Genomic DNA, 22,142 nt, shown 5'->3' with positions numbered 1-22,142 from the left:
GAGGAGTTGGTGGACGGGAAAAGGCAAGAGGGGGCCTTTCAAGGTCCTGGTAATGCTCTGTCTTTTGATCTGAGGGCTGGTTACCTGGATGTCTTCACTTGCGAGAATTTATCTAGGCCATCATCTAAGACATGGACACAACGCTATACTTACATCGTGCTTCAGTAAAAGTTTATAAAATGAATTTACAAGTCACAATTTATAAATGCACGCAAAAGAATAGAAAATACATTAGGTACCAGCGTAAAGTAAAGCTCCCCCTGTGTACTATATGTGTGTCTACATTGAGTAGGGACGTCAAATGTATTTCTTACTGTGAGTCACAGTCCAAAACCTTGAGAGCCACCGGCTCAAACTAACCGCCTCATTTCAAGACAAGGACTCCGAGACCCAGAGAAGAGGGGCATTAAGAGCAGTGCTAGGAGGAAAGCAGAGCCGAGAAGATGCTAGGTCTCCTTCTGCCGATTCTGTGTCTCTCATTTCCCTGCCAGTTGGTGGAATGGTGCATTCGGCGACTAGACTCCGTCTGGCACCTTCATCTCCGGGAGGCAGTCCTGGGCTTTCAGTCCAAGGGGAGCGATCGCTTTTCCAGCCACAGACGGGCAGCGTCTGAGGCCCGGCCACCTCTGCAGGGGCCTGGCTCCAGCTGCCCGAATCCCTTCCTGCCTCTCCTACCTAATCTGCTTCCTTCGGCGCTCTAGAAACATTGCTGCGCTCAATCGTGTTTTCATTCGTGTGGAGTGGCTGTCGTGCCAAAGCCATTCTATGGGTATACAAGGTGGAAAACTGTGAAGAAAATGCACTGGGAGAAGGGAGTCCAACAGAGTATGCCTTGGTTCTGGCTTTGTGCTTTCAATGTTACAAAGTCGTGAGTCTCTTTGGCAGACCTCTCCTGCGGGGTCTGGGAGCTCCCAGCGTCTGAGGGTGTTTGATTTGCAGGATGTGGCCCTGTCCTGGCCAGGCAGAGTTTCACAGAGGAGGGAAACGTCCTGTGGATTTTAAAGGCTTAGTATGAGCCTCGCACAGGGCTGCAACCATCTTAAATAGGAGGGTTATATAACATCAATGGCTTTCCAAGTCTTTGGACTATGACCCACAGCATAGAATTCATGGGGTGTCTTCACTCAGGACACACCCCCACTCACACTGGGAGATGGGTATGGTTGAGGATGGGATAGCCCAGGTCTCTCCAGGAGGGGCATCTAGCCCAACCTCAGGGACAGGGAGGCAGAGGGGGCCTCAGAGGTTTCAGAGAAGCCAAGAGGCCCGAGCTAAGGATTAAAGAAAGGGGAACCACACAGGCAAGATTGGCGAAGAAAGGCCAGCGGGTGAGAACCTCATTTGAAAGAAGCAGCGTTGTGCTCTAGAAACTGCCTGCGCAGAGTTGAAGTTGAGGATATGTGTGGGGAATGTGGGAGAGGATCCAGAAGGGGTGGGGACAGGGACCAGACGGTGAGGAGCCTCTGTGCCCTGACGAGATGTGTCCAGGGGGAAAAGGTAACCATTCATGAGATCCGTGGAGGCAGGAAACGCCTGTCGCCTTGGAGACAGAGGAGGACACGCAGGCAGGTGCGGCCATGAATGTCAGTGTATCCCACGACTGTGTTTTACACCACTCCCTTGTGCCACCTTCAAAGAAGACTTTCAGAGAACGCTCCAGACCTAGGCCTGGCTGAAGGCGGGAACTGGAGAGATGAGTAAGAAAGAGTTCCCAGCCTTGCGGTTCTGCCAGTGGACTGACAGGTCAAGAGCAAACACAAATTTGACACAGTAGTTACTGTTCCAGGGCAGAATGTCCCAAACTGTGTTCCAGGATGCCTCAGCCCTACAAAGTGTTGTTAAGAAAGAGAAGGAGGAGGGTTTCCTCTGGAGCGATCTGAGAAGTGCTGTATACTGAACCGCCCCTGCCAGATCTCACTTCCACGAGCATACTCAAGGCTCTGAGAAGTCCTGTAGTGAGGATACTAACCTAATGTCGCCCAAACTTATTTGTCCGGAACCCCTTTTAAATGTTTACTTATTTATTTTGAGAGAGACAGAGAGCACAAGCAAGGCAAAGGCAAAGAGAGAGAATCCCAAGCAGGCTCTGTGCTCAGCCCAGCACGGGGCTTGAGCCCACAACCGTGAGATCATGACCTGAGCCAAAATCAAGAGTTGGACACTCCACCGACTGAGCCACCCAGGCACCCCTGTCCAGAGCCCCTCCTTTTTTTTTGCATATGATTTCAAATCCCTCTCTTTTTCAGAACTTGTCTTAGGAAACACTAACCCAGAGAATGGCCTGAAGGTTGGGAGCTCTGATGAAGGAGAAAAGGACTCTCTCTGCATGAGAGAGGACAGAGAGAGTTTTCCAGAGAGGGAGATTTTGTGTGCATTATATAAGACCTAGTCTGAGACTGGCAGGGAGTCTGGCCCCCATCGAGTGCCGCTAAATAATTAATAAATGAAGGAATGGCTACTGTGTTTGCTGGTGAGAAGAACCCCGAGTTCTCAGCAAGGGCTGGAGATGGAGGGCACACGTTAGCAATGGTGTTGAGCTAACCAATGGCGGTTAGATGTAGGGTCCCTTTCCTTTTATTTGCCCCCCTCTCTTGACTGTTTCAGAAAAGGCATTAGGAGACAGCAAAGGCAAAGGGGTGCAGGGTCACATACTCTAGAGCCAGACTGCCTGGGTTTGAGTCCCAGCTCTATCACATCCCAGCTGGTTCCTTAACTCTTCTGTGTTTCAGTACCTCTCCCCGTAAGATGGACCTCAAAATAGTGCCCAGGGTTCAGGGTTAATACAGTCAGGGTCCTGAGCTGGCGGGGAGCGGCAGGTGGTAAGCTCCACTTAAGTGCTAGCCGTTCTTCTTTGCCGGCTTCTTCCGCTGGGTCCCTCCCACAGCCCCTGTCTGGGTTCCCTTTCCACTTGCCCAGCGGACTGCAGGTCCTTGGATTCCTGAACGAGGCATTCTGTACATTTCTCCCCCCACCCGGCATTGGGAAGGGCCAGGATGATGTTTCTTCATTTTCCATAGTCAGGGCTGTTTGAGGTAAGGCTCAGGTTCCACTCCCGGGTATTAGTGCTTAGCCGCTCCGGCTGAGTAAATATTTCTGAGGAAGTCCAGCACATCTATTATTAATTTACTGCAAGCAGTTGCAGTACGTTCCATAATCGCTTCTGCCTACAGATGTTTTTGTAGGCCGTGCAGAGTTCTCCTGGCCTTAATGCTTTTCCAGGGACGTGGTGGCTATCGATCTCCGCTGCCTTTGTCTCCCTGGGGAAGGGTGGCCAGTGGTGCGGGGTGCACATTGGGCCCTATCATTCTGGCCATGGAGCTCATGGAATCTTTTCTTTACACCCCCTACTCTCAGCTTCATAGCTGGCTTAGTGGCCAGAAACCCCGGTTACCATCCTTGAGAGCACCCTCTCTGCCATGGCCCCATGTCCAGTCGGTCACCAGGTCCTAGTGATGCCATCTCCCAGACCTCACAAACCCAGTCCCTTCTGTCTTGTTCTGCTACCAGTCAGCTCGTCCCAGCTGCCGCCCCTTCCCATCCCCCGGGTTCCTGCTTCCCTGATCCCGAAACTACATCAGGACCCCCGCTTGGCATTGCCATGGAACCCCTGCTTTTTTAAATCAAGTTTCAATCTTTATATGACCTGTTCCTGTCCAGCCGCTCTGCTGAACTGGTGTCCATGAGGATAAGGGACCAACTTCATCTTACTAATAATGCTTGATGAATAGAAATCTCCTCCCAGTTAGTGACAGACAAGACTATGCTTTCCTTTTCTCCTCCCTCCCTCCCTCCCTCCTTCCTACTTCTCTTTCCTTCTTCTTTTCTTTCCTTTTCTTAATTATAGTTGAAAGGGAGCTAATGATCGCTTAGATTTCCCAGAGGAATCTCAAGGCCACTGTGGGAAGAAAGGAAGAAAAATAGGTAGGACCTTGAACCCCCAACCTGTCACCAACCCAGAAGTTACCCTTTATCTCCTTACACGTTAGAGTTTTATTTTTGATTTTCTTTAGAGAAAGTAAAAAGTAGTTCTTTTATAGGTCTGACTCTGTAGCTGTACTTGCTAAGTTTATTTATTTATTTTTTAATGTTTTTTATGTTTTACTTATTTTTGCGAGAGAGAGCCCCAGCACAGCACAGGAGGGGCAGAGAGAGAGAGAGAGGGAGACACAGAATCTGAAGCAGGCTCCAAGCTCTGACCTGTCAGCACAGAGCCCGACGTGGGGCTCGAACCCACGAACCGCGAGATCATGACCTGAGCCAAAGTCAGACACTTAACTGACTGAGCCACGCAGGCGCCCCATATACTTGTTAAGTTTAAAGCAGTAAGCACCCTTATTGCTATATGACCTTGAACAAGTTATGGAAGCCCTCCAGGGTCAGTCTTATCATCTGCAGAATGGGGTAATGGTAATGTCTACCTCAGAGATTTGTTGGATTAACAAGTAAAGTACTTAGAATAATGCCCAACACATGGTAATGTGTTCAGTTGGTTACTGTGGTTATGGTTGTGATCATCTCCATTCATGAAACCATGCATTGGAGGTCTGCAGTTGCATTTGCCTGGAGCATGTCCAAATCTCCCAGTGGTTAGCATTTATACTTTTCAGCTTTCACTGGCTGAGACACATATAAGGCAGAAAGCTGCCATGGATTCAATAATGTCTGAACTCAATGTGTGTTCGTCATAACAGCTCCTACATATGTTGTGCAAGATATTGATTCAGTTATAGACAACGCATGGTGAGCCAACATACAGGTTCCTGGGTGTCCCAGTAAAAAACACTCCCCCAATTAGAAAACTCTGATCTGGATTATTGCTGTTTCCACCGGAAACATGTTCACGCACACGGTAGGCACTAATATTGATTAAACAAGTAACTGGATGGATGGACGGATGGATGGATGGATGGATGGATGGTTGAATGAATAGATGGATGAGGCTGTTTCACATCTTCCTCTTGATTTACTTCAAGCATGATAATTGTATATCTGTGTTAATGTGGATGTATCTATGAACACTTGCAGAGAAAGCCCCAGCTATTTCTGTCCCAGGGAAGAAGATAGTCATAGTTATGTAGTTTGCATATTTCCCCATTTTTTTAGTTTACAAGGTCATTTTTCACTGGAGCCGTTTCAGCTGTCCAGCATTAACAAAAGATAAGCACTCCTTCTGCCTCTTCCATGCCTTCCTCCTCCAACAATGAGAGCTTTGTGCTGGGAAGATTGCCTATGGATACTTCTTTCCCAAGGCCCCACAGCCTTGTCTGGCTTCTATCAAGAGTATTGATGGGGGAGTGGGAACACAGTTGAATTCAGGGAGCGGTGCCCATGGCCTGGTGCCAGCTCAACAAATCAGGCTGGGGTAGATAATTCAGTGTCGCTTCTGGGATATAGGCAGCCTGTTCACCTGACCGGTTATCCAGCTATCTGCAGCCAGCACCCTGGAAGTCATCAAGCTCTGGTTTCCCAGGGTCTCTTGCTCAAGGCCCAGAAGGGGAAGCTAAGCTGGAGCAAATGGTGAGAGATGGCAGAAGGACAGGTAGCCAGCGTGAGGTTGTGAAGAATCTTACGCAGTAGTTGTAGGCAGCTGCTGTGGCTACTGTGTCTAGGGCTTCAGTTCACTAATGAGATTAAAATGCCAACAGCCTGCCTCTACACACACTTACTTAGGAACACATTGGCTTGAACTGCTTAATGAGTGTTAGTCAGGAATCTAAGAAAGGCCTGGGCAGGCAGGCGCCTGGCTGATTCCTTGTTGATTAGAATACTAAATGTGTCACCCTTTGAAAGCCCTCAATTGCTTGGAGAGCAAACCCAGGGTTGAGATTTCCTGGTAACCCTTACATTCCCACTGTTTCCAGATGTTTATAAGTCAGTAAGCTGATCTAAGGAAAGAATGGTTAATGAGGATGTTTTGACAATGACAGGGACAACGATAATGATGATTATCACAGGAATAAACAGTGGTTATCAAACCTGGCTGTCCACCAGAAACACCCACGGATTTGTTTGTTTGTTTTTTGAAAATACAGCCTCCAAGGCCCTATCCCTAGTGATTTTACTTCTCCAGGCATGGGGGCCCAGGAATCTATACGCTTCATAAGTACACTGGATGATTCTGATGTTCCTGGCTGTACCCTGGCTTTGGGAACTGCTACTCCGTGGAATGAGAGCACATTGGACCCACACTGGTATCTGACTGTTACTTCCTAAGCTGCATGGCATTGTGCCTATTGCTTAGTCACTCATAATCCTCTAAAAGGGATTATGTAAAATGGTGCAGCCACTGTGGAAAGCAGTGTAATGATTCCTTAAAAAATTCGACATAGAATTACCATACGATAAAGCAATTCCACTTCTGGGTATATACCCCCCAAAATTGAAAGCAGGGACTTGAAGAGGTATTTGTATGTACATCTCCATAGCCACATTAGTCACAACAGCCAAGGGATAAAAGCAACCCAAGTGTCCATCAATGGATACTAAATAAAGGAGATGTAGCATATGCATACACGGAGTATTAGCCTTAGTTCACCTCAAGGTGAACCTTGAGGACATTATTCTAAGTGAAATAAGCCAGTCACAAAAGGACAAATACCGTATGATACACTTATATGAGGTACCTACAATAATCAAATCATAGAGACAGAGAGTAGAATGGGATGTAGCAAAAGCAATTCTAAGAGGGAAGTTCATAGCAATAAACACCTATGTTAAGAAGCAAGAAAGATCCCGAATAAGCAACCTAATGCCACACTTAAGGGAGCTAGAAAAAGAACAAAGTGAGTCTAAAGTTAGCAGAAGAAAGGAAAAAATAAAGATCAGAGGAGAAATATATGAAATAGATAACACAAAAACAAGAGAAAGGATTCTCTGAACTACAAGTTGGTTCTTTTGAAAAGGTAAACAAAAGTGGTAAACCCTTAGCTAGACTAACCATGGAAGAAAGATAAAGAACCCAAATCGTAAAAATTATAAATGAAAAAGGAGACATTTCAGTTACTACCACAGAAATTGAGGAGGTCATAGAGGCTACTATGAGCAACTATATGTCAACAAACTGGGCAATCTAGAAGAAATGGAAAAATCTTAGAAACATACAGTTTACCAAGACCAATCAAGAAGAAACAGAAAATTTGAATACGCCAATCATTAGTAAGGAGATTGATCAGTAATCAGAAATCTCCCAACAACAAAAAAAAGCCCAGGACCAGATGGCTTCCCTGATGAGTTTTACCAAACTTTTTTTCCCCCTCTCCCTCTCTCTGTATTTTTTTTTTAATGTTTATATATTTTTGAGAGAGAGAGAAGGAGACAGAGCATGAGTAGGGGAGGAGCAGAAAGAGAGGGAAACACAGAATCCGAAGCAGGCTCCAGGCTCTGTCTGAGCTGCAGCATAGAGCCTAACATGGGTCTTGAACTCACAAACCGTGAGATCATGACCTAAGCTGAAGTTGGATGCTTAACTGACTGAGCCATGCAGGTGCCCCAAATTATACCAAACTTTTCAAGAAGGATTAACACCAATCCTTTCCAAACTCTTCCAAAAAAAAAATTAAAGAGGAGTGAACACTCCCAAACTCATTTAATAACCAGCATTATCCTGATACCAAAACCAGAAAAAGACATTACTGGAGAAACAAAACAAAACAAAACACTACAGGCCAATATCCCCAATAAATATAGGTACAAACATTCTCAATAAAATACTAGCAAATGAATCCAAAAGCACATTAAAAGTATTATTCACAATGATCATGTGGGATTTATCCCAGGGATACAAGGTTGGTTCAACATACATAAATCAATTAACATGACATATCACATAATAGAATGAAAGAATCATGATCATCTCAATAGATGCAGAAAAAGCATTTGATAAAATTCAACATCTATTCATGGTAAAAACTCTTAACAAATTAGGCACAGAAGGAACATATCTCAACATGTAAAACCATATATGATAAGCCCACAGCTAGCATCATACTCAGTGGTGAAAAGTTGGAAGATTTTCATCTACAGATAAAACAAACAAATACAGAACAAAACAAGAGTGCCCAATTTTACCACTCTTATTCAATATAGTACTTAAAGATCTAGCTAAAGCAGTCAGACAAGAAAAAGAGAGAAGTTTTCAGAATTGGAAAGGGAAGAAATAAAATTGTTTCTATTTGCAGATGACATGATTTTATATAAACTCCTAAAGACTCTGCCAAAAACAAAAGAAAAAAGAGAGAGAAAGAAAGAAAGAAAGAGGAAAGGAAGGAAGGAAGGAAGGAAGGAAGGAAGGAAGGAAGGAAGGAAGGAACCTGTGAGGTCTAATCAATGAATTCAGTAAAGTTTCAGGATGCAAAATTAACATACAAAAATCAGTAGTGTTTCAGGGTGCCTGGGTGGCTTAGTTGATTGAGCATCTGACTTCGGCTCGGGTCATGATCTCATAGTTCATGAGTTCGAGCCCCACATCTGGCTCGCTGCTGTCAGCACAGAGCCTACCTTGGATCCTCTGTTCCCTTCTCTCTCTCTGCCCCTTCCCCACTCATGCTCTCTGTCTCAAAAATGAATAAACATTTTTAAAAAATCAACAGTGTTTCTATATACTAACAACAAATTTTCTGAAAAAGAAATAAAGCAATCAATCCCACTGACAATAGCATTGAAAACGGTAAAATATTTAGGAATACATTTAACTAAGGAGGTGAAAGATCTGTACTCTGAAAACTATAAGACACTGATGAAAGAAATCAAAGAAGACACAAATAAATGGAAAGGTATCCTGTGTTCATGAATTCAAAGAGTTGATATTGTTAGAATGTTCATACTATCCAAAGCCATCCACAGATTCAGTACAATCTATCAAAATTCCAGTGGCCCTTTTTACAGAAGTAGAAAAAGCACCCCTAAAAATTTATATGGAACCCCAAAAGATCCTGAATAGCCAAAGACATCCAAGTAAGAACAAAGCAACAGGCATCAAACTTCCTAATTTTGAGCTATATTATAAAGTTATAGTCATCAAAACGGTGTGTTATTGGCATAAAAACAGAGAAATAGACCAACGCAAAAGAGTTGATAGCCCAGAAATAAACCTAAACATATATAGATAACAAATAGTTTACAAGGGAGCCATGAACAGTCAATAGAGAAAAGACAATATCTTCAATAAGTGGTGCTGGGAATAACTGGAGAGTCACACGTAACAGAATGAAACTGGACCCATCTCTTACACCACTCTAAAAAATAACTCAAAATGGATCAAAGACTTAAATGTAAGACCTGCCACCAGAAGAACACATAGGGTAAAAGCTCTTTGCCGTGGGTCTTGATAACGCTTTCTTGGATGTGACACCCAAAGCACGTGCAACAATATGAAAAATAAACAAGTAACACTTCAAATTGAAATGCTTCTGCACAACAAGAGAAATGCTCAACAAAGTAAAAAGACAACCCACAGAATGGGAAAAGATAATTGCAAACCATTTGTCTGATAAGAGGTTAATATCCAAAATATATAAAGAATTTATATAACTCCATAGCAAAAACAAACAAACAAACAAAACAATAACCCAATTACAAAATGGGCAAAGGACCTTAATAGACATTTCAGTAGGTACATGAAAAGATACTAACATCGTTCGTCATTAGGGGAATGCAAATTAAAACCACAATGAGATATTACCTCGCACCTAGAATGGCCACAATCAAAAAGAGGAGATAACAATTGTTGGCATCTGTGTGTGTGGAGTGCGTGTATATTTATTGGTGGGTATGTAGACATACACGGAATATTATTCAACCATAAAAAAAACAAGGAAATCATACCATTTGTGAAAAAATGGATGAACTTTGAAGGCATTAATGATAAATGAAATAAATCAAAAAGACAAAGGGGCACCTGGGTGGCTCAGTTGGTTAAGCGTCCGACTCCTGACTTCGGCTCAGGCCGTGGTCTGATGGTTCATGGGGTCAAACCCACCTCAGGCTTTGCACTGACGGCACAGAGCCTGCTTGACATTCTCTCTCTCTCTCCCTTTCTCTCTGCCCTTCCCCCACTCATGTGCTTGCTCTCTCTTTTTCTTTCTCTCTCTCTCAAAATAGATAAACTTTAAAAAAAAAGACAAAGACAAATACCGTATTATCTTACTTGTAGTTGAGATCTAAAACAACAACAACAACAACAGCAACAGCAATAAAAACCCAAACCAGAAAAACAAGCAGACTCACCGAAAAAGAGACCAGACTTTTGGTTACCAGAGGCAGAAGGTGAGGACGAGAAGAATTGGAGGAAGATGGGCGAAAGGTACAGATGTCCAGTTATAAGCACTAAGGACGTAATGAGCAACATGATGACCAGAGCTAACACTGCCGTGTTAGATACGTAGGGAAGTGGTGACGAGAGTAGGTCCTAAGAGTCCTCATCACAAGTAGAATTTGTTTTTCCATTTGTCTTTTCTTCTTTCTTTTCTTTTTATCATATCTGTGTGAAAAGATGGATTTCAGCTGAACCTGCTGTGGGAATCGTCTCACAATATATGTAAATCAAATCATCATGCTATACTCCTTAAACTTTTACAGTGATATGTATCAATTGTTTATCAAGAAAATGGAAAAAAATTAATGAAAACTTACTAAGTTTTTGAGCATAAGTATAAAGTACTTATATGCAGATCTGTGGTAAACATTTTACACAATCTCTAGTTTGCCCTAAAAAGTCCTATGAGGTCTATGTTATCATCACTGTTTTACAAATAAGGAAAACTGAGTCCAGTGACTTGTGGGTCCAAGGCAACATGGTTGACGTCGTTCAAGAATCAGAACCTGAAGTCTCTCTGGCATCAGTGTATTTTTGACTCTAGCAGATTTACTATGTAGGAGGTAAATCAGGGATGATTATTCATTTTCAGAAACAAAATCATTTACTTGCTTTACAGAAGTCCTTTGAAAAACAACTCTCACGTAGTACGTTGAACGTAAAACCTTGATTATAAAGATTCATCTGGGGAGAGCATTTTCAAGAATAATCTTTCCCATCTGTGTGGCTATAAAACTGTATCAGAACACTGTCACAGGTATTATGTTAAACATCAACTTGACTTAGACAAAAACTTTTCACTCTTTCCTCTATAGTAATACCATCTATTTGGTATTTATTGGTGGTTAAAAAAAACAAACAAACAGGCTTTGGTACTAAATTGGCATCCCAGCTTTACTGCTTATTAGCTGTGTGAACTAAGGCAAGCTACTTAGCCTCTCTGAATCTCAGTTTCTTCATCTGTGCAGTAGGCATTATTTTTTTTTTAATTTTTTAATGTTTATTTTATTTTTGAGAGAGAGAGAGACAGTGTTAGTGGGAGAGGGGCAGAGAGAGAGGTAGACACAGAATCTGAAGCAGGCTCCAGGCTCCAAGCTATCAGCACAGAGCCTGACGTGGGGCTTGAACTCGTGAACTGCAAGATCATGGCCCGAGCTGAAGTCAGTCGCTCAACTGACTGAGCCACCCAGGCACCCCAAGTGCAGTAGGCATTATAATTGGGGTTTTATATATAATGAATGTTAAGCCCTTATCCCTGAGTGTCACACAAGTGAGGAATGGCATTTGTAATTTACCGTGTTCATCCAACTACCCTCTAAGAATGATTTGGCTTGCTATGTAGAAAACTATAGTCAGATTAATGTGAAGAGATTTTTTTTCCATTATCAATTAATACATTGACATTCTGCTTTGTATTTCAGTCTCATGTGAACTTTCTGAGTGTCCTCAAATCCCATTAACACGAGGACACTGATGGATTTGAGTTTCTGGAAAAGCCAATCTAATATCCTAACCCTAAGGTAGAGAAAAATCCCTATATTCTACTTCTGTTGCCTCAGTTTCCTGACCTTGCTCACAAGATTCTGGTGGTCTTGGCCAGTACCCTAGAATGCCCAACTAGGAATAGCATATGAGGCCAGCTAGAATGCTGCACCCTCTTGTAGACACTAGGGATTCTCAAGAACAAGGGCAGTTAGATATTGAGATCTGGAGTTCAAGAAAGAGGTCAGGGCTGAAGAAGAAGACGACTCAGGTTGCAGGCCCCAGAGTAGAAGCAATTATCCAGGAGAGGGGTAGCATGAGAAGAAAAGACCAGATTGAGTTTGTTGCAGTGATTCAGGGGAAGTGCAGACCTGAGTCAGTCCGTGGTAGTGGGAACAGAAGGAAAGTTATGAAGGCACAGTCAATATGATGTGGTTTCCGCTAGTTTTAGGGTTAGAAAAAAGACATCAAGATAATTCAGAACTAATTCCAGCCCCAGCCCTGTCCTCTGCCCATCCCAGGTGAAATATGTCCCTCCTCATTTATGCCCCCTCTGAGTTTCTCCATAGCAAACCCCACAGTGTATTGTAATTGTCTGTGTATGTATCTACATCTCCCGCATTTCCATCATCCAAGGGCTTACTGACTTCCTTCCAGGTCCTGAATCAAGTGGTGTTCCCCCCTCCTCCAGGCCTCTGTCTCCCTTATCCTGATTCATGTCTCTTCACAGCACTAGCCACACAGATATTGCGTGTCTCCCCTGGCTAGCACTGCAATTCCAGAGAGCAGGGACTTGGCCTAGCCTGCTTTGTTTATGACTGTGTTCTTAGCACCTAGAAGCGTACTCGAGGTGTTCAGTGAACATTTGTTAAGTCTCCCTGCACTCTTCACATCCCTGACTGAATCTCCCCAGTTCATATGATGTGGCTTCCTAACCATCTTGGCCACAGCCTGGAGACCTCGCCCCACACAGCAGTCCAAAGGCTGTCTGCACTGTTTTGTTCTGAATAATTGGGCTGGGATTCCCTTGATGAAGACACTCTGATAAACAGGTTCACTTATATAATTGGTGGGGTACAATGTGAAATAAAAATGTGTATCCCTTTTAAAAATTATTGAGAATTTGGGGGCGCCTGCTTGGCTCAGTGAGTTAAGTGACTTTGGCTCAAGTCATGATCTCACGGTTCACGAGTTCAAACCCCACATCTGGCTCTGTGATGACAGCTTGGAGCCTGGAGCCTGCTTTGGATTCTGCGTCTCCCTCTTTCTCTGCCCCTCCCCTGCTTATTCTCTCTCTCTCTCTCTCTCTCTCTCTCTCTCTCTCTCTCTCTCTCAAAAATAAATAAGGCATTAAAAATTTTTTTTAAATATTTTCAAAAAAGTATTAAGAATTTGAAGATAGCCACAGCGGAGCATTTAACCAAGGATGGGCCCTTCTGAGTGCAGGACCCTGTGTGACTATACAAGTCACATCCGTACAGAGAGAACCAGGGCTTAGCAGCTTGTAAATATGAAGCTTGGAGCTTCTATTTTGTCATGTAGAAAATAAGGAACTACAGGACGGTTTTGAACAGAGGTGACATTTAAAGTTTATCTCATTTCTTTCCTGACTGTAAATTATACTCAGTGTGAAAATTTGCACAAGTGAAGCAAGGTACAAAGCCCTGTTAATCTCTTTTTTTCTCCTATCTCCCACCTTACAGGCACCAAATCCAAAAATAACCCATGAACATTTGGTTAATTTCCTTATCTGAGGTGGGTTGTTGTTTTTTTTTCCTGATGTAACATAGTTAAGATCATACTTCAGCTGCCATTTTTGCCCTGCTTTATTCACATGACATTGTAAGAAGAGGCAGGTCAGGGGATCCCTCTTAAATGTATGCTTAGCAAGATTGGCCTGGAAGCCAGTTTACAGAGTGGACTAGGGGCACAGGGTTGACAGCAGGGACTGAGATAGAGGTAGAGTTAGGGTCCTGGAGGAGAAAACCGGGGAGGCCCTGGATTAAGGGTTTAAGGGTAAGAGTGGAAGGAGGACAGTTTGAGAGCTGAAGCTGATAGGAGGTGACCATAATCTCTACTCCTCTTGAATTCCCTTGATTAGTGGGAAAGAACAGGAAGATCTGGCCTTGTCTTTTGTAGACTGCAGGTGACAGCAAGCAGTGGGGCATTTCTAAAACACAACTCTTTGGCTTCTCCTTTCCAAGGTAGACCTGCCCTTCCTCCCCACCACCCCACCCCACCCCCCTCTGCTGCACTCCCCGGCCCCCGGAGCTCCTACTCCCTAAGCTGGGCCCCAGAACAACCTTGGGCAATAGCAAATGGGAATCCATGGTGAGAGCAGGCATGGCGAGGTGAGGGTTCCCAACATCGGCAGATGCCTCAGGGTTTAGATTTGCCCATTTGTTGGTAATCTGCAGTGACTGTGCCTGCAAAGGGGAGAGTTAACATTGTCGCTGGATCCTTAATTGTGCATTTCATGAATTTTCATGTTTCCGCTCGCAAGCTTAATGTTGCTTTCTCGGTGAGTTTTTTTGTACTTGAGCATAAGAGCCTTGTAATTACTGAGTGTTGTGGATTGCAGAAGGTGATTAAAATGGATTTCATGAAATCGGAGTTCCCCCCCCCCACTTACACCACCAGGCCCAATAGGTGGGGGAGTGAATCAGACACAATCCCACCAAGTTCAGATAACCAGGGTATGAAGGGCATGAAGTTTCTTCTCCAGGCTTTGCCTGCCTGGGTCTTGGATTTGCTCCAAGATGGCCCTCTCTCTTCTCTTCCTCCCCCCTCCTCCTCCCTCTTCTGAATGAAGTCTAGCTGTCTCCCTGACCCCGCCGGGGCTGGCTGCTTTCTCACTCACAGCAACAATAAAACAGAGTGGATTTTCATCTTTGCTTTTGTACCACCACTAAGTGTGTTTCATTTGCCTTCACTGTCAGCCTAGACTCCCACCTGAGAGGTCATTCATTTTGAATAGAGGCTTGAAAATTGCTAAACCTAGCGAGGGTATAAGAATTCCCTCTTCAGCCTCCCTTTTTCCTAAGACAAGTTGGTTGTTGATGGAAGTAAGCTCCAACCTCTACCTTACTCTGAATCAGGGAGGGCCAGGTGGTGCTCCGAGGGGGAGGGGGAGGGTTAAAGAATCAGTGACCTAGTGGGGAGGGGGCAGGAGGGGGAGGAGTGGCCTGCAGGTTTCCTGAGGGTGGGAACCCTGCCTGGAAGGAGGAGGAGGATCCTGGTGGGATCCCTGGAAAAGGAAAGCAGAGAGGCAGGGAGTCCAGCCTGGCTAAACCAGAAGATGATGCTATGGAAATGACCCTCCTTGACCAAAGAGGAAACCAAGTAAACTTACCTAAGTGAGTGAGTGTGTGAGTGTGTGAGTGTGTGTGTGTGTGTGTGTGTGTGTGTGTGTAATATTAGTGCTGGAAGGGACTTGGGAAGTCATCTGAGCCAGTTCTTCCATTAAAAAAAAAAATCTCTCCTTCACTGCAGCTGGCCTGGCCCAGAAGAGCCCAGGCAGCCCCTTTGTGTGAATTAGGAAATGGTACACCTTCCCTACCCAGGTAAACACAGGAGCCCAGCCCTGAATCACCCCCCTTAACTGTATGTCCTCGAGCAGTGAGCAACCTGCCCAACCGTATGCAGTATCCCTAGAACAGAGACTGAAAGTGGGTGTCTCTGACTTCACAGCACTCCCTGTGCCCCTAACCATACCCTCCGCCATACCAAAACCCCCACCACACTGAACCCTGCCTGACTCTCTCAGGGTTTCCTTGTATCTGAGAGCTTAACCACCCATATTCTAGAATTTAATTGTTGATATTATTTACACACAAGCATATACAAATTAACAGACACAGGTACACTTGCGTGAGTAAATGTGTCCTCTGTAAGTATTCAAAGATGTTACTATTTGGGGTGCCTGGGTGGCTCAGTTGGTTAAGCGTCTGGCTCTTGACTTCACCTCAGGTCATGACCCCAGGGTCGTGGGATTGAGCCCCCTAACTGGGGCTCTGCGCTGAGGGTGGAGCCTGCTTGAGGTGCTCGCTCTCTCTCTCTCTCTCTCTCTCTCTCACTCTCACTGTGCCCCTCCCCTGCTCACATGTGCGAGCGTACTCGCTCGAGCTCTCTCTCTCAAATAAAAATTAAGATTAAAATTTAAAAAATGCACAAAGATGTTACCGCTCATGGCAGAGCATGTTCGTGCAGGGCAGGAGGTCCTCTGCACCTCACACAAGGGATGGGATAGGTTGACACTCCTGTGGCTCATCACCTACCCTGCCTCTCTCTCCTCACACCTTACCCCTCCACCATGAACTTCGGGGTCCCCACACAGACGGCATTTTTCATAACTCCTTCTCATTGTGTGATCCCTCTGCCTGGCGTGCTTCTCTCTCACTCATTCCATCCAGAAAATTCCTGCCAAGCTGTGCTTTGGCAGTGCTTTGCGTCTCCTCTCCAACGCCTTCCTTGACACTCCTCCTCCACCCCTCCTTTCTCTATATGACCCATGTCCTCTGTGGATTTAGCATTTGTGGCGTGCCTGGCACCATATTGTACTTGGGTTTCCATGGCAGTTCCCCACTAGACCGTGGGCTCCTGACGGTGGGCCCACAGTCTAACCCATCTCTGTGCCCCCTGTGCAGCACGGCCCCTGGCAAATTGAGGAGGCCCCGTTTTGGTGAATGCCTTAGCCCTGAAAGAGGAAGGGAGATCCTTCACAGCACAGGCCCGGAAAGATGGCCACAGCTTAATAGCCTGGGAAAGCAGGGTCAGGTGCTTTGCTGACAAAGGGCCTGTCTCAAGGTACCCTGTCCCTGATTTCAGTGTCACCCCTCTGAAGTCAACACACCCCACCCATCCTCTGGGATGGGGAGCCTGTGAAGCAGGACAACCTGTCTTTGGCCTGAACTGTGGAACTCACCTGAAACACACAGCTTCATAGACCCGACAGGGTCTCTGGTCTCCACTTCAACTTGGGGATCCAGGAGCCCCAATGGACAGCTCTTTCCTCCACTAATCCAGCACTGTCACCACCTGGTCCTACTCAAACTGTTGACAGGGAGAGGTGGCAGCTGCTAAGACAATCCCCGTGACCCATCCTTCACCAGCACACGTTCCCCAAGCACCCCCTGAGAGCTGGGCCACGGACTCTAGGCACCAGGCCAGAACTTAGCCACGCAGGCTTCCCAGTGTGCTGCAAACGAGTTATAGGGGGACACAGTTATCGATCTCCTCTGCTACCAGGTAGTTAGAGGTGGCACTGCCAGGCCAATATTACCCTCTTCTCTGTGTGCTGTGAGTTGGTGAGGGTTGGACAGCTACTGTAGCAGGTTTGCAGCAAATAAAACGTCGTCCTACCCTGAAGGTGGGAACATCCTATAACGCAGGGCTCTGAGAGTGATCAGCATGGAGATGTACAAAGTGTCTTGTCTGCAGACAGGGCGGACGTTATTACTTCTGCTAAACCGGTCACAGAAGACTTTACAGAAGAGGTGATATTTCAACTAGGCTTCAAAGGAGAAGTAGGAATTCACCAGCAGGAAATGTCTTTCGGGCCAGACCACGGAAGGAGGCAGGCAGAAGGCAAGGGAAGAAGTCACAACAATTTAGCAGCTATATTAGGTACCGGTGGAGTGCTAGGTATGGATTGTCTCATTTAATCCTTTCTGCAGCCCTCTGGTTATTCCCCTTTTATGCCTGAAGGGACTGAGGCACAGAGGAGTTCAGTAATTACCCAGAGCCACACAGCTAATAGTGGCAGAGCTAGGATTCAAAACCAAGCTTTGTTCCAGAGAGGCCATCATCTTGTAAATATCAAACTTAACGTTCCTGAGTACCTATTATTTATTTGTAAGGCACTGTAGGACACTTTCCAAATGTGGACTCATTAAACCCTCTCAGCAGCCCTTTGAAACCTTTTACATGTGGGGAAACAGAGGTTTAGAGGGGTTGCCCAGCTTATCCCACTCCCTTGGGGGGCTGGGCTTTGAACCCTGGCCTACCTGCCTGGAGCTCTCTCCACGGCCTCTCAGGCTCTGTCAGCCTTCTCTCGCCTTGCTTCCCCTGCTAGGAGCCTCCTGGGATTATTCCCCGGGAGCTCAGTGAGAACCACTGCCTCGGAAGCCCATAAAATGAGGCTGGTTCGCATTCAGGCTGAGCAGCTCACTTCACAGGGCTGCCTCTGCCCACCTAGCAATTAGGCCGCGTCACCCCAAGCCTGCCAAGAATGCTTCATAAATACTTGTGCCTGGCCAAATTTATTGGCGAGCTATATTAATCACATTTTAAAAATAAAAAGTGAAATGAATAATAAGTGGCAATATTCTGCTTTCATAAAAACCACCTGCAGCTCCAAAAGGTAGCTGGCACCTTGCTTTCTTGAACTGTCACACGTCCCTGCTCACTGCCATAAATGTTAACATCCCTCCTTAGACAGATAACCAGCTCTGACAGGAATCCACAGATGTGTGCAAAGTGAGTCACTGCTACACTGGCATCGTCAAATGGAGACGGTGGAATTATCCTGGGCCTGCTGGGTGGCAGGGAGGAAATTACCAACTGTGAGTGTTTTCCAGGCCGCGGTGGGGGAGGGGCAGGGAGGGAGGCCGAGACAAAGGGAGGACGGAGAACAGATCCTCCTCTGGACACACTCACCGAGTGGGAACCCATTTCTGGGCCAGGTGCATGGTGGTCACCGGGCCTAATGGCCAGTGTCACTGCCAGCCTGGGAGCACCTGAGGAAAGAGGAGAGACATTGTTTTTTCTCGTGTGATTAATATTTTTACTTGTTCCGATTACAAAGTAATACCACCTACATGATGTGTCCTTCTGAGGATATAACATTTGGAAGCACGTGACGCCCTTTTGCCCCTTATTGGTGATATTAATTTTGATCACATGATTAACATGGCATATCAGTGATATATGTATATTAACACACACACATATACACAATATATAATGAATTGTGGATCCATGTATTAAGACATTTACATATATATGTTTTATGTATGTGTGTGTGTTGTGTGTATGGAGAGAGAGAAAATGAGAGATTTCTATTAAGGAATTGGCTTGCACAACTGTAGGGCTGGCAAGTCTGAAATCCCCAGGGCAGGCCAGCATTCTGGAAATTCAGGCAGGAGTTGCTGCTTCAGTTTGATGTGCAAGGTAGAATTTTGTTCTCTGAGAAACCTCAGTGGTTGTTCTGAAAGTCTTTCAACTGATTGGATGAGGCCCACCCACATCGCTGAGGATAATCTCCTTATTTTCTTAAGGCCAACTGATTCTAGATGTTAACCACATCCACAAAACGCTTGCACACTGTCAGCCAGAATGTTTGACTGAAGAACTGGGTACTACAGCCTAGCCAAGAACCCATAAAACTAACCATCCCAGATGGTTTCCAGTTCCCCTGTTGCCAGATTGTCCTTTGTAATAACTAAGTATTTTACAGGGAGATACTTCAAGGCTATGTGAATATCCTGTTCTTTATCAAACCTTCCCTCCTGTCACCCCGCCCCGATCTACTACTGATTCTTGCTGGAATCGCTTTTACTATGACAGTTATATGAAGTGCTTTCCCTGGGAGAAGGGATCTGAGAACCTGGTTTCAGGACCCAGCTTTACCACTCAGTTGGTTCTGTGACCTTGGACAAGTCACCTGACTTTTCCCAAGCCAGGCTCCTCCCTGCTCAAACAGGGATGACAGCACTTGACCCAAAGTCTTGGAGCACTTACTGAATGTACCAAGAAAGCGCTTCATAAATGTTTGTGGCATTGCAAGCATTAAGTGGACACATCCATGCCTCAGTGAGGTAATAGCTGATCTTATTCCGGGGTCTTATTGGTTTGGAGAGGGACCTGAGACCACTGGGAGGGTTCCTTCAGCAAAATCATCCTCTTTACCATCCTCATCGTGGGATACAGTGTCAAGCTCTGCCACTAACATTGACCCAGGGAACGTTGACCCACTGTGACAGGATACATCATCTGAGAAACGTTCCCAGAGCTGGCGACATTCAAGCTGAGTGTTGAAGGACAAGGCTTGAATTCAGACAAGAGAGGACAAGTATTCCAGCTGGAAGAGGGGCATGGGCAGTGGAGAGGGCGTCGAGAAAGGGATAAGGAGAATGGCTAGTCTTGAAGCGTGGGTGGGCACTATTAAGTTTTCCAAAAGCATCACAGAGGAAGTTGTCTATTTGTATCCTTTTCTCTGCCATTGCTATTATGATTGTGATTAGCATTACAATGTCAAGTCATGTGTATGTACGCTCTTGTAGACATAGTCGAAAGCAAGTCATTGTTCTGAAGCAGCATGGCGTGGGGGTTATGATACGGACTCTGGGGCCAGACTGCTTAAGATCAAATCCCAGCTCTGGCAACCTAGTGTTTGCAGGACCCTGAGAAAATTGATTAACCACTCCCTGCCTCAGCTTCCTCATCTGTAACGTAGGGGTGGGAATCATAGTAACTTCCTCATAGAATTATAGTGATGAATGAATGAGTTCATGTTTCTTCAGGCCTTAGCATAGTACTGGTGGGCACAGAGTAGATGATGTGTACTTGTTTGATAAGCAAGAAAATATATTTTAGATATTTACTCGCTGGTCAAAAACTTACTGTTTTCTTTAAGCTGTGCAACAACATATCGTTAATGCTTCCATCTTTCGCCAGTCTACTTACATTCCAGTTTACTTGGCTGCCACAGTGAAAGGTAATCCCTAACCTGCTGCCAAGGAGAGAAGCAGAAGTTGAGGATCAGAAGATGGGAGTTCTGGTCCCATCTTTGCCATTACCCTGCACTACAACCTTGGACAAGTCACTGTCTCTGTCTCAGCCTCAATTTTTCTATCTGTACAGTGGGAAAACTGAGCTGGACGATCTCAAAGAGCACCACCAACCCTACCTCTTGAGTGGCGGTGACCTTGCCATGGCTCTCATTTCAGGGACAGGCTGGGGACTGGTGTCCATTAAGCAATGACTGTACTCCAGGCGCTGTGAGGCGCCCTCCTCACGTGCTGTTCTGTGTGGTCCTCACAGCAACCCCACGATGAAAGTGTGTCATTTTCACATTACAGTTGGAGACACCAAGGCTCTGGGAGGTCAGGTGGCCAGGCTGCTCACTCCGCTGACATGGAGCACAGCCGGGACCCCCATCTGGGAGTGCCCATCCCCACACACCTCCTTTCTGTTAGGCTGGCTTCCTCCCCAGCGGGTACTCAGCAAAGGTTTAGTGGAGTGAGTGAGTGAGTGAGTGAGTGAATGAGCAGATGCATTCTTGCTCTGTTTGAGGAAATTTCTCCTCCTCCCCCTCCTCCTCCCCCTCCTCCTCCCCCTCCCCCTCCTCCTCCCCCTCCCCCTCCTCCTCCCCCTCCCCTTCCTCCCCCTCCTCCCCCTCCCCCTCCTTCCCCTCCTCCTACTCTCCCTCCTCCTGCTCCTCCCCCTCCTCCCCCTCCCCCTCCTTCCCCTCCTCCTACTCTCCCTCCTCCTGCTCCTCCCCCTCCTCCTCCTCCCACTCCTCCTCCTCCCCCCCCTTCTTCCACCTCCCCCTCTTCCCTCTCCACCCCCTCCTCCTCCTTCCCCTTCTCCCACTCCCCCTCCTCCTCCTGCTCCTCCCCCTCCTCCCCCTCCTCCTCCTGCTCCTCCCCCTCCTCCCCCTCTTCCTCCTCCCCCTCCTCCTCCTCCCCCTCTTCCTCCTTCCCTTCCTCCCGCTCCTCCTCCTCCTCCCCCTCCTCCTCCTCCCCCTCTTCCCTCTCCTCCCCCTCCTCCTCCTCCCCCTCCTCCTCCTTCCCTTCCTCCCGCTCCTCCTCATCCTCCCCCTCTTCCCTCTCCTCCCCCTCCTCCTCTTCTCCCTCTTCCCTCTCCTCCCCTTCCTCCTCCTCCCCCTCCTCCCCCTCCTCCTACTCCAGGTAGCAACGCTTCCTGCCTTTGTCACTTGCGAGCTGTGTGACTTGGAGCAGATGATTTAACTTTGCTTGGTCTATAAAAGAGGGAAAATAATTCCTACTTGATGCAACTACCTTGAGGGTTAAAAAAGAGCTCGGCTGAAACACGAGCAGAGTGACTAAATTCTAGGTAGTTGGAAAAGAATAAGGTAACTTCTTGTTTGCGGTTGTGTGAATCAGTGGTTTTCAGATTTTCATGGAAAAGTAAAATTCCAGTATAAAGTTGCCAACTTTGTGTTTTGCTAAGTAAGCCAATTAAATAAGAGAATTCCTAGTAGTAACTAGAGTGTGCCCAGCCCTGAGCCGGTTCTCCCAATCACCCAGCCGCATGATTACCTCACTGGTGCAGAGGGCTGCCCAGAATCAGCCCTTTACCTGTCTGATTTAGGTCAGTATCTGCC

At 46.1% G+C, this 22,142-nt stretch overlaps 1 protein-coding gene across 3 annotated transcripts in view; it reads left to right on the top strand.

Moving 5' to 3' along the window:
• Positions 1–22,142, top strand: part of TENM4 (teneurin transmembrane protein 4) — a 2,903,849-nt gene that overhangs the window by 2,459,989 nt on the left and 421,718 nt on the right. The gene's annotated exons all lie outside the window — the stretch shown is intronic.

Source organism: Panthera onca, chromosome D1, assembly GCF_046562875.1.
Source record: "Panthera onca isolate mPanOnc1 chromosome D1, mPanOnc1 haplotype 2, whole genome shotgun sequence".
Classification (NCBI taxonomy): domain Eukaryota; kingdom Metazoa; phylum Chordata; class Mammalia; order Carnivora; family Felidae; genus Panthera; species Panthera onca.
This window is presented reverse-complemented; position numbering and strand designations above follow the sequence as displayed.